At 41.7% G+C, this 11,999-nt stretch overlaps 1 protein-coding gene across 3 annotated transcripts in view; it reads right to left on the reverse strand.

Annotated features, from left to right (window-relative positions):
• The window catches only part of zhx2a (zinc fingers and homeoboxes 2a), a 63,193-nt gene extending 52,870 nt beyond the window's left edge, over positions 1-10,323 (reverse strand). Inside the window, exons 1-2 of one of the 3 annotated variants that reach the window (XM_086037643.1) lie at positions 10,043-10,321; positions 9,844-9,940 (exon numbers count right to left, since the gene is read on the reverse strand). The gene's annotated coding sequence lies outside the window, so the exon portion shown is untranslated. Of the gene's footprint in view, positions 1-9,843 lie in introns of all 3 variants that reach the window. The other 2 variants (XM_086037644.1, XM_086037642.1) reach the window with 2 other exon arrangements.
• Between the last annotated feature and the right edge of the window lie 1,676 nt (positions 10,324-11,999).

An 11,999-nucleotide genomic window follows, 5' to 3' on the forward strand; every position in this document is an offset into this window, starting at 1 on the left:
TCGGTACCATTACATTATTCATAATAAATGCCATGCATTGCATTGGAAAATGTATCTCTCTTTCAATTGTTCATCTTTATTCAGTCAGTTGTTGTTACATCAATAGAATTTAAATTAACAAACTGTCCTGAATGTTTGGGCTAAAAAAGCCCCTAAATACACACAACATTTGCATTTTAAACTTTGAATTCAATATGTATTAAACTTCAAGTTTTCTTCCTTATAGACTAGTCGACTAGTCGCAAATAACATTTGAGAAGCCATATTCTACAGGCTTCCAAAACCAATTAAGTCGTAGCGCCGGCAGTCGGGCAGAGGGCTCCTTCTGCCCGCGGGTCACTCTCCAGCGCAGGGGCTGCCGGAGCCAGCGCCTCATCAGGTGCGTCTATTGTAAGGCAGAGAATCACCGCGTCGGCATCCCCTCCTTGCCGGCCTGGGATGACAGAGGCAGGATGCCCCGCCAGCCTATGGCGGGCATTCCGCACAGCGCCGTGTTTCTCACTCCCTCTGAAACGTGGCTGGCCAGCCCCACTCCGTAGCAGCAGCCGAGGGAAAACAACATTGTTTCAACTATTGAGGAGTGTCCCGTCTCAGCGACATGATTAAATAGCAAGTCCATGTCCCAAGCCGGGAAATTATTCGGGGTTGACAATACTGACGTCAGTCAGGATAACATTATTAGATGTGCCAAAACGGGCATCATGAAGAGCAATTCACTGACAGATAAGCTATCCACCACGCACCATGTGAATTACAAGGAAAACTGTGACTCCACAAGCACGCTAAAGCACCCTAAGTAAACACACACAATCACACACACAAAAAACCCTGTCCGAGTTGAGCAAACAAACACTGTACCATTGTCAAAGCAAGTAAACGGTGAAACACAACTAATGACGCCATCAGCATAACATTCCTTTATTCGAGCACGTTGAACTTGACAGGATGTTTGATATTCGCTTAACAGTCAGCTTACACGCTCGTAGTCTGCATCATAAAATTTGCGATCACGTGTAGTATGTGGATAGGAAAATTTCTGTATCTGTTGTCTGTATTTGTTGTCACTACATAAGGTGCATACAATAAGAGCGGTAGAAGGTGTATCCCTCCCGTATCCCGTCTATGTTAAGGACCCTCCACAAATTATATACCTGTATTCTCGGGTGACGCATGTGGTATAAATCACCATACATCAAATACACTTTTTGTTTTCATTCTGAATGCTGTAGTAAACCCCTTGTCTCATTCTGAGTTGGCAGTGGTAGACAAGTACTCCAGCTCAAAATCTGATGATATCTGTCATTAGGGAATAATAGGAGACATTAAAGTCACATAAGTATTCACAAAAATCAATAAAAACACCTTATGTAGTCGAGACATAATTTGAAGTTAGTCTTCTTTCCCATAGTCTATTGTTGTACAATATCTTACAGATGTATGATGCAATTTAAAATATAAACAAGAGCTGTTATTCACAAAGGCTGTCTATCCATAATCGTTCAGTGAAGCAAGTGTAGATTTACAATATTTTTTGGGGTAGAAAAAGTCTGCACACCATTTAATTATCTATATATTATTAAAAAGTAGCTACAGTTTGTGAGTTATTTCATTTTAACATTTCTTTCATTCAAAATAGCTTTCATCACACAGTGCAAGTTATGTGAATTTACGGCCATGCACATTCAGCCAATCCAAGATGCAACCAGCGGGCAGGCATGTTGTTTGAACTAACACGGAAATTGCTCCGATTTTGACAGATGCGTTCTTTGCTTAACGCGGAGACAAGATATACTGCCATCGTACCAAATGCGAGTTGAGCTATTCTCGCGACGCAATACAGTTTCATGGATGGGAGAATATGTACAGCTACACCGGAGCCAAACAGTTTTGAGAATGCGCTTACTTCGTCACATACACCGCAGGTAAAATGTGGACAAACAATGTAGGACGAATTAATCATTGCAAGTCTATGGGCACTGGGACTTGTACAACACAGCCGTCTTTCAATACGAGCCAAAAAGGAGCAGGTGTAGGCTACTCGGTGTAGCTGGTAAGTAGGTGCTTAAAGCTGCTGACCCAAGATAGCTTTAGCAAAAGCCCTTTAATGACTAGCAAAGTTTTTTTTTTTTTTTTTTTTATCCTCAAGATTATTTTTTTTCTATGACAAAGAGTTTATGTAAATATGTAAACATTACATGTTATCTTTAATGTTTATCAGCATTTATTGAAGATTTTTTTGTGGTTTAAATTGTTATTTTTTCCAATACATTTTCGTTATGGCGGGGGTCGACTGTAGAATAAATATATAAGTTGTTTAAATAGTTATATTGCTCCATCTCCTGATCGAATAGGTGATCACGTATAGGTTGTTTTTGTTTTGTTTTTCCACAAAATTGCTATTCAACCCCCAAAAAATCCTGATCACATAAAGCAGGGGTGTCTAACTCATTTTTGTCACGGGCCACATTATAGTTTTGGTGTGTCTTAGAGGACCGTTATGACTGCGAACCCAAATAAATGTATGATCGCCTTATATTAACACATACACACAACAAATTGATGGATAACTAGTTTTGAAATCTGTTTGTTCAGCTATTTTTCTATTTATTTTAAAGGAGGGATTGGTAACAAATACTTGCAATGTCTCATAGGTAGTGTCAAAAGTGAAGACAATTTGAAAGAAACATGTCAAGTCAACACGACGATTTACCTTCACGGGCCACATAAAGTGATGTGAGCCGAATCTGGCCCCCGGGCCTTGAGTTTGATACTGGTGACGTAACGCCTAGCAGAAACTGATGCTAAATGCAAATATGGTACTGTCTGATTATCTTGACTTATGATGCTTTTGATACTTCAAGGTGGACAGAGGTCTGCACTTTGAGTGCTGTTTTAATTCACCTCGTTTTTAAGTTAGTTGATAATAAAGTGTCCAATTCATGTGTCTTGTTACACGCAAGACAGTTGACAATGCGCCTTGTACTCTCGCCCATACCATCAAAGAAAGCTCATGGATATTTGTGACTTAGTCTCAGATGTAACTAAACTACCCCAAGTAAGAAAATTGTGTTTTATCTATAGTGAATAATAAATAAATAATAAATAAAATAGGAAATGGGAGGGGGGTTGCTCATTTTAAATCGGGCAGCCTTAAAATTAGGTCAGCGTGACAACATTGTTGTCGTCCTTCATTAGCTAAAATGATCTCCCATATATATGGATATCGCAAGAGAAAAATCGCTCATACCACTGCTCAATGAGGAAAACGGTTTACGTATGAGTCTTCCCATTACCATGTGGTCAAATCTCCACACCTGCCACTGTGCCTTCCTCACATGTGAAATGTCTCCTCCACAGACTAGCAGGGGTAGTGGGGGTTGGGGTGGCATTGCACTGCCCGTGGCTGACGTGATGCAGTGCAGTGAGCCTGTCAGTGAACACTCACTGCCTCTCCTTGCTTTCTCCCAAATTTGAAATCTGGAGGATGGGAGACAACTTCACAGTTGAGAAACACTGCAATGCCCATAAAAATGTCATCTGCAGTTCAAAATATGCAATGCTGTACATACAGTCATGGGAAAACATTATGATAACACCATTGTTTCTTCAGTTTATTGTTTATTTGAAATGCCTGATATGACAAAGTGATTTTGTTTGGACAAATATAATGATGACAATCAAAATAGCTCATAAGAGTTTAATTTAGGAGGTAGCCATTTTCAATGGTCCTCCCCATCCCTCACCACATACACAATAATGGGGTTGACGGCGCGCTGCGCCCAGCTAAGCTCATTTTCGATAAGGGCTTCAGGAGCCGCATGAAACCGGCCAAAGAGGCTCGCGGGCTGCGGGTTGTCCAGGCCTGGACTATGGCAATAATGAGTCGGTTTAAAAAAATTAAGTAGTCCTAAAACGATTGGTCAGCGAAAATGTATGCACTAAGGGAGTATTAGTTCACTTATATTGGTCTTCATTCAATGTTCATACAATGTTCCCTCTAAGCTGCGCGCATGCGCAACTGCACATTTCTTTCACCTCTTTCTCGCATAAGATGACGCTGGCGCACACCACACATACACGTTACAATTTTACAATATTTCCTTCATTTCCGCTCCAGTTTGATCTACAAACAGGACACCACACTATTCCCACTTCCCTGACCATTTCAGTAGTGTGACCTGGGGTGAAAACTCAAACATACATTGGCGCATATACTGTACACTCACCACCGACGAGACACTGCAAGAGCGCAGGTGACACACTGACCGCTCCATTTAGGAAGTCCAAATAGGGCTGATTTATTCGTGTCGCAAATCTCTATTCAATCATATATTCTATTTTGATAGATAGGGGGGTTTTCATATCGATATTGACTAATATGAAAGACTTATATCGTGATACACTTTTCAGTTATATCGCCCAGCCCTAACCAAAATATAGATATTTTCAGTTATTCTATAATCTTTTTGTTTTTAAATCAATGAAAAACACCATCAGTGATCCTTCACAAAATCAATTAATATCTGTATGTTTATCATTTAATTACTATGCTAATCTCATGTAAAGTCTGCAAGCTAGAGACTTAAATCAGCATTACTCGCCGTTGCATGATGACGTCAGTTAGGAAGAGTGGAGTTTAATTCATTTAAACCAGTGCTGTCTTTCCTCTGTTGGAAAGGAAGCACCAGAGCTGGGCATTCACCTATGCTTCAGTCCGTCCATGAGTTCCCGTCTATATTTCAGACCCGCCCGGTCGGTTCAAGTCAACCAAACGCCATCGAGAACGGACTTTACCAGTACGACGTCACACGCACGTGCCCCACTCCTGACACGCAACCAAACACAGAAAAACTCAAAAATAAAACAGCGTTGTATACCTTTCGGTCCCACAGATGCAATTACATGTGCCGCATTTTTTTTTATTTCCCTAATGATCACGCACACGTGTGTGTGTGTGTGTGTCTGTTGTTTTTATTTGATTTTTTTTGCATTGCGGCATGGTGGTTGACTGGTTAGCACGTCCGCCCCGTCACTGCGGAAATGCCAGGCGCAGTTTGCCTTATACTCGCACGCAACCCACACGCATTGTTTTGAAAATGTGTTGCAGTTTCACTCCAAGTCCGGGGGCGTCGCTATGGCTGAAACTGACGAGGACACCGCAGGGTGGAATTTCCTCTTCCTTTTATGACCAATTCCGGTTGGCGTTTTTACTGCCGAGCAACAATCAAAACGACAGCGACAACAAGGGATATCATGCCTGGTACAACAAAGGGACCTGGATGACTAGACGATGCATTTAATTGTATAGTGATGAAATCAATCAGGAAAGTGGCGGTGAAAGTGAGACGTGCATGTGTAGTCTTCTTGAGACACACATAACTGACATAACACCCACGTTGCTCACAGACTAGTTTGCTTTGCAGCAGCAACAAGCTGCGTGGTGGATCTTCTCCTCCGTGGTGACAAATAAACTGCCCTCAAAGAACCGAGTCGGGGAAAAGTGCACGTCATCACAACATGTAACATAACGGGCCAATCACAAGAGAGAATGCGCAGTGTCACATATGCTACAATTTCTGACAGGTGCGCGGCATGTGTTGCAGGCATGTCACCAACATGCCGCTTTACCAATTAGCAAATCACGTTTTATCATATCGCGATTAAATTGCAAATGCAATTCATCGTTCAGCCCGACCACAAACTCCCCATCCGATTCTTACCAACTTCTCCTGCCTTCTACTGTCCTCACTTTTCTTAGCCTCAAAAAACAGATGATGACCTAACTTCTCCGGGAGCATTAGTCACTAAGCACGTCTGAACACCTGAAACAAAAGTATCACATCACTGTTGGTGATGTCATATCAGTGCCAAGCTGAGCACATTCATCCTTCAAATGTGCTATGACTTATGTTTCATAAAGACGAAGGGCGGCTTGAAACTTGATTTGAATGCTTGATGTGGAGTCAGCGGATGCTGGAAGTTATTGATGTCTGTGAAAAAATGCTGCAAGTCAGCCAAAAAGACTAAAATAGATGTAATGGGCTGTACTCCACGGAATAAATAAGCATGACCACACAGAGAATAATGGCAACACCAGCAAGTATTAAAAATGTAAAGTGACTGTTGCACTGCAAGACAAATGTAAAAAGTCAACAACAAGCAAGCCTTTAAACTAACAGCTATATCATCACACACAAAACATGTTACCGATGTCTTCAGTCTTCTAATTGTGACCTCTGTTGCATGACTGATATTTATAAAAGGTACATAAATATTGGTACTGTTGGTCATTACATTTAGAGGAACTGAAAATGGAAGATGATATGAAGTTGGTCTCCCCCTTGCAGGTATAATAGCTTTGGGGAATACTCCCGACAGGATATAGCAATGTGTCTGTCAGTTTTTGTCCGATCACTCTGACCAACATTTGAATAGTCAGACCTGGCTGATGTTGGCTCACTGTTCTAGTGCATTTCAAAGGTGTCTGATTGAGCTGGGTCCAATGGCTCTCCATGTTTTTCCACACCAAACTCCCCAAAGACAACCAACAAAGAAAACACATGAGCCTCATTCGACTGAATTTACAATGTTAATCCAAAACAGTAGATTGTAAAATAATAATTTATGACATTTAAGATGTAAAATTCTAATTTGATTGAGCTAAATGATCTTTGCATTTTGATTGTTTCAAACCTTGACAGCGGCTTTTAATGCATAGCGATTTTCTATCCCACAAAATCTGACAGACTGAGTCTTGTTCAGTTTTATCCTCTCTGACTAAAGTAGAGAAGGAAACGCCTCCAGGAAGCAACAGAGTGGATCACCTCACAGCTGGATATTTGGCCATGACATTCTTAGAAGTTGCAGCACACAGAGAGACAAGGATTTTCTTATTCTAGCTCCAACTTAAAAAAAAAAAAAAAAATTACAACAATTCATGTCTGGGTCGATCTATCTATTTCATATACTGCTTTATCCTGTTCTGTCACGTACAACCTATCGCAGCTGACTTGGGTGAGAGACAAGCTACACAGCATTTGATAGGGAATGATGCATTGAATGGCAATTGATCACTCCCAGCTGCACAAACCCAGCTGTGTGATCCGCTACCCATCAACAAAAACAAAATGATTTAAAGTTGAACTTAAATGCTCTGTGTAGCAATGATGATGCGACATCTGTATGCTTGGCAGTAATCCTTTGAGCAATTCTGTCATCACTCCACTCCCCCCTCCACAAAATACATCTGTTATCATCATCAACTTTTTGTATGGATTTAATTATTTTACTTACATAAGATGTAGCTACATTAAAGATGCTAATTTGGTCTACATTCACACCGAATATATTCAAAGGATCTACAGAAAAATGGTGGTTTACTTTGATCAGCAAGAGACCTTTGATTTATTGCTGCAACAATAGAATTGAGCCCGCTGTCACTCTAAATTATACATTATCTCAGATTAGGCACATCACATGCAGGGAACATGCGAACAAACATGAGCCAAATAGCTCTTCACATGTAAAGAGCAGGAGTGCGAAGCGACAAGTTTATCCCCTGAGGAATAGCAGGTACTAGAAAGTATGACAGGAGGGTTAACTGCGCTGCGATCAAACCTTCTTAGATCTCAGGATAATTGGGCGCTGCAGTTGAATAATGTGTGTTCACAAACAGGGAATCTTAGGTCATCCCAGTGTGAGGGGAGTACTGACACATGAACACCATACTTCTTCAAAAGGGAAGCATGTCATTTCCGCTAACAATCCAAACTACTATCTGACACTCTAGCTGAGCAAAATGACATGCACAAAGCTGCCAAAGAGTGTGTGCATTTGGTGAAATCCATTGCTGCATAATTACCATTATAATTACTCTACTTCATCGAACCGAATAATCTAAAAAAAAAATTACAAATAGCCAGTGAACATGCATTTGTGGTAGTTTGGAAAAAAAGTTACAACAGAGAAAATAAACATCTAAGAGATTTGAATCAAGAACACATTTAGTATACATTTACTGACAGGCCAAAATAGCATGATTAAAAACTTAGGGCTACTTCTTGGGTACTGGGTAAAGCGAAGGGTAACCGATTTGATATTTGATACTTCTCATGTAACAACTGTTCCCAAATTATTTTGGGGTAAATTATCTCATCGTTACTGTGTCCACTAGCTTGATTGCTATACTTTTTTTATTTATTTTTTTAATATTGTCATTTCCCAAAATTTACACCAATGCCAAGTGTGCTTTTAAAACAAGAATGGAAACAAATATGTTAGCTGCATCTTAGTGGTAAATGCCATTATTATTTATTTATTTTATTTGTTTAAGAATAACCACATGAAAAAAAAATGAATACATCAGACTCGCGACACTATTTTTTTTTACTCATGTGGTCCTTGCCTGATGCCCGCAGCCACCGTGACGAGACCCAATACAAGATTAGGAAAAAAAAAGAAAGAAACACTGCCAGATGTATGAATTACTTGAATTCATCATAATTACAATTACATATCCACCATCATGGAAGGGGGATTCCCCCATCTGTGATCTCTTCTCAAGGGTTATTTTTCCCCCAAATGGGTTTTCTAAGTTGCCTTTTTCTCAGATAGGAAGAAGTGTCAATCTTTGTGAACTGTAGGCTTGTGGAGCCCTTTGAGACTTGTTTGTGATTAAGGTTCTATATAAATAAACTTAAACTTTAAACTGTAACAATGAAATATTAATTATTGTGTACATTTGAAATCAAAATCTCTGTGAAACGGGCACCAGCCCTGATAGAACTACTATAAATCTAATAATCATTTAAAGCAGGATTTTTAATTGAGTCCACTTTATTTTTTGTTTCATTTAGGGACTTGAGTAAGCTATCCCGGCAGCTGCTTAAAAATGATGTTCTGCTCCCATGGTGACAGAGTGAACAAGACTTTTATCGCAAGAAAAAGCAGAATTGCGGTTATGTTATTGTGCAATGTGCTTGCCCTGTTTCTGTCAATGATTTTACTATTTGTTGGGAATGGGGATGCAAAGATCCCACCACCAAAGAATCACAGGGTGCTACAACGTGTTGTCTCAAGCGTGAGGCAATAGGCCTGTCCCAAAGTTGACATTGAGAACAGAAAGAACCGCGCCTGGCGTCTTGCAGCGGCCCACACGCCACTGCAGTGAAAGTGAGCCCCAGTCAGCCAGACTGCACGCAGCCTCAGCCTGCGACCGGCAGGGAGGAGGCGTCACCGGCTGGCCGCGTTACACCGCCTACATCACAAATCCAAGTCGATAAACAACACGGGACTCCTAAAGTTTACACTCAGACCCCTGTGCGGATGCAGCGGCAGGGGAGCCAAGCCGAGCGCTCTCTTCCCGCCGGTGGTGTGACCTAGCGGCGCGAGGAAAAACGCACTCCCGCTCCCCAAACGTTCCCCTCCTTCTCGCCAGCGACGTAACAACATGTCGGCAGAGGACGGCCATGTTTAGCTGGTTATGTCGACACACTGAGGAGGAGGAGGAAAAGTAGACCCAGCGTTTCTCGATCTCCGACTCTCTGACTGGCTTCCTTCCTTCGGTCGACTCGGCGACGGCGTTTCAGAGTAGAACTCGAACATTGGGGGGAGCACCAAAAATGGACTAAAACTTGATGGAGACGTTTAGCGCGCAGGTGGAGATATGCAAGCAGGCAAGCAAAGTTCACGCAGTGAGACAAGTTAAATATTTAGACGCAGACGTGGAGCTGTTTAGAAGACGCGCAAAAGCTAAGAGAGAATGGTTCCATAAACAAATACGCTTACATACACTTTTGACTTTCGGTACTTTGGAGATAAATGAAAACTAGAATTAATTCTTACCTGTCGACTGTTCTGTCGCGATGCTCGTGTAGCGTGCGTTTCAATCCCAAAGCAACAGAATGCGTAAAAGCCGTTTAAAACACTGTAGCTCCAGTAGCTAGGCAGGCGACAGGAGAGAGAAAAATTGGCGATCACAAGGAGGATCTACGCCAAAAGCCACATGATCGCCGACGTCAGAGTACGTATTTGCATGCCGCACCGGGGCACCGGTATCCGTCCATAGCGGCTGCGTGCTGCTGTAGCCGTGGAAAGTTCACTGGAGGGCGGTAGAAAGTGGGCAAACTCTCCTGCCCGGGTGACAGAGGATGTACCGACGCATCCATGAAGCATGACGGCCGGTGCTTAGGTGAATGAAGTCCGTGTTGTTACTGTGCTGATGACTGCCCTCGTCTGTTCCGACCTCATTGAATATGAAATCATCACAAGGGGGTGCGGCTTTCACAACCAAAAACCGCCCCTCTCCACGTCCTTTCTCCCTCTTGAATCCTCTGTGCGTGCGTGACACACGCACACACAAAACTGATCCTTGACGCCTGGAAACCTATCACGCAACAGTGACCTCCTCTGGACTTATTATTGAACTGATGGTGACCTTGGCACGCCGACGTTTCCCCAGCCCACATGCATGCATCTTCTTCATTAAAACTGACATGATTGCGTTGCAATTGTTGTTGCCGTTGCCCTACTGTACTCGGTGGTTGTTTTCATGTCATATTAAATTAAAGTCACTGTTTTATAAATCACACATTCCCTGCTGACAATATTGTTATTTGGTGGCAGGCATGTACCATTATTAATTTACAGTGAGCTCCTGCTTATTTTTGAGTCAACATTTGCATTTATTCCCTGTGAAAACTAAACTAAAAAGTGAAAACTGCAGCCAACCTCAACTATTTCGCGGATCATCATGCCAGCAATGCTGTACCACAATATTGTGGATTTTGCTTTTTATTAACCTTTACATTAAAATCAAGTCTGAATTTACAATTGGGAACCTTCAGTGTTGTACCATGTTGAGCCTCAACATGCCGGACAGCATTAAAGCCTCTATCCTATTAAGCACCAAACATTTGCGAGTATTTGCAAAGGTAGCAAATGTTGCGTCCTCGTCAAGGTTTGACCTTGAATGATCCCTGACTTGAATGTGCATTTTGCTACCTTCGCCAACAGTCGCAAGTGTTTGCCGCTCAGCGGGATAAGGTATGGTAGAAATGTAATGGTCTGAAAGAGTTTTTCTTGTCACCCAAAACTTTTCAACATGTTCGAAATTTGATGGCAACAAGAAAAACTGAGACCATTAAAATTATTGGCGAACGTCTTTGCAACTGTTTGCAACATTGAAGGAGCCCTGACCAAAAAGCAACTTCCGTTACGCACGCCGCTCAGTGAGATACGGCCTTGAGGTCTACTAGAAGAGATGCAGCAAAAAGTCCCTATCCCGAAGTTTCTCAACCTTTATTGAGCCAAGGAACATCTTTCACATCGGAAAAAAATTCACGACACACCACTTAGCAAAATGATTCACAAAAGTACTGTATATAAAAAGGTTAATTATGTCATTTCAGCCATTTAGTGGAATAGCATTTCATTGTTCTGCCTGTTACTATACACGGTTGGCATCGATAAATTAACACCAAAAAAGTTATTTGAAAATATATATTTTTTGGGGGGTCAAAATAATTGACATTGGGTAATTTTCCATGGACCACCTGAAGATCTTTCACGGCACACTAATGTGCCACGGCACACTGGTTGGGAATCGCTGCCCTGTCCCACTGGGGGGTAAACATTTGCGAGTGTTTGCAAAGGTAGCGAATGTTGCAAACTCGTCAGGGTTCGTTCAAGGTTGCAAACCTTCGCCAAATGTTCTCTAGACGTTCGCCAGACATTCTCCTCTACTTTTCTTACCGCGACAAGAAAAAAACATTAAAACTGTCTGGAGAATGTTTGGCGAACATTTGCAACCTTGAACAAACCTTGACGTGAAAGCGGAATGTGCTACCTTCGCAAACACTTGCAAATGTTCGCGCCTCAGTGGGATAAGAAGAGGCAAAGAAGGCAAAGCAGCTTCATTTATATAGCACATTTCATACACAAGACAACTCTCAATGTGCTTACCACACCCAAAGGCACAACACCGAAAAGCATTTACAAAC

Source organism: Filicampus tigris, chromosome 8 (genome assembly GCF_054856515.1).
Source record: "Filicampus tigris isolate MCC_2025a chromosome 8, RoL_Ftig_1.0, whole genome shotgun sequence".
In the NCBI taxonomy this organism is placed as follows: Eukaryota; Metazoa; Chordata; class Actinopteri; order Syngnathiformes; family Syngnathidae; genus Filicampus; species Filicampus tigris.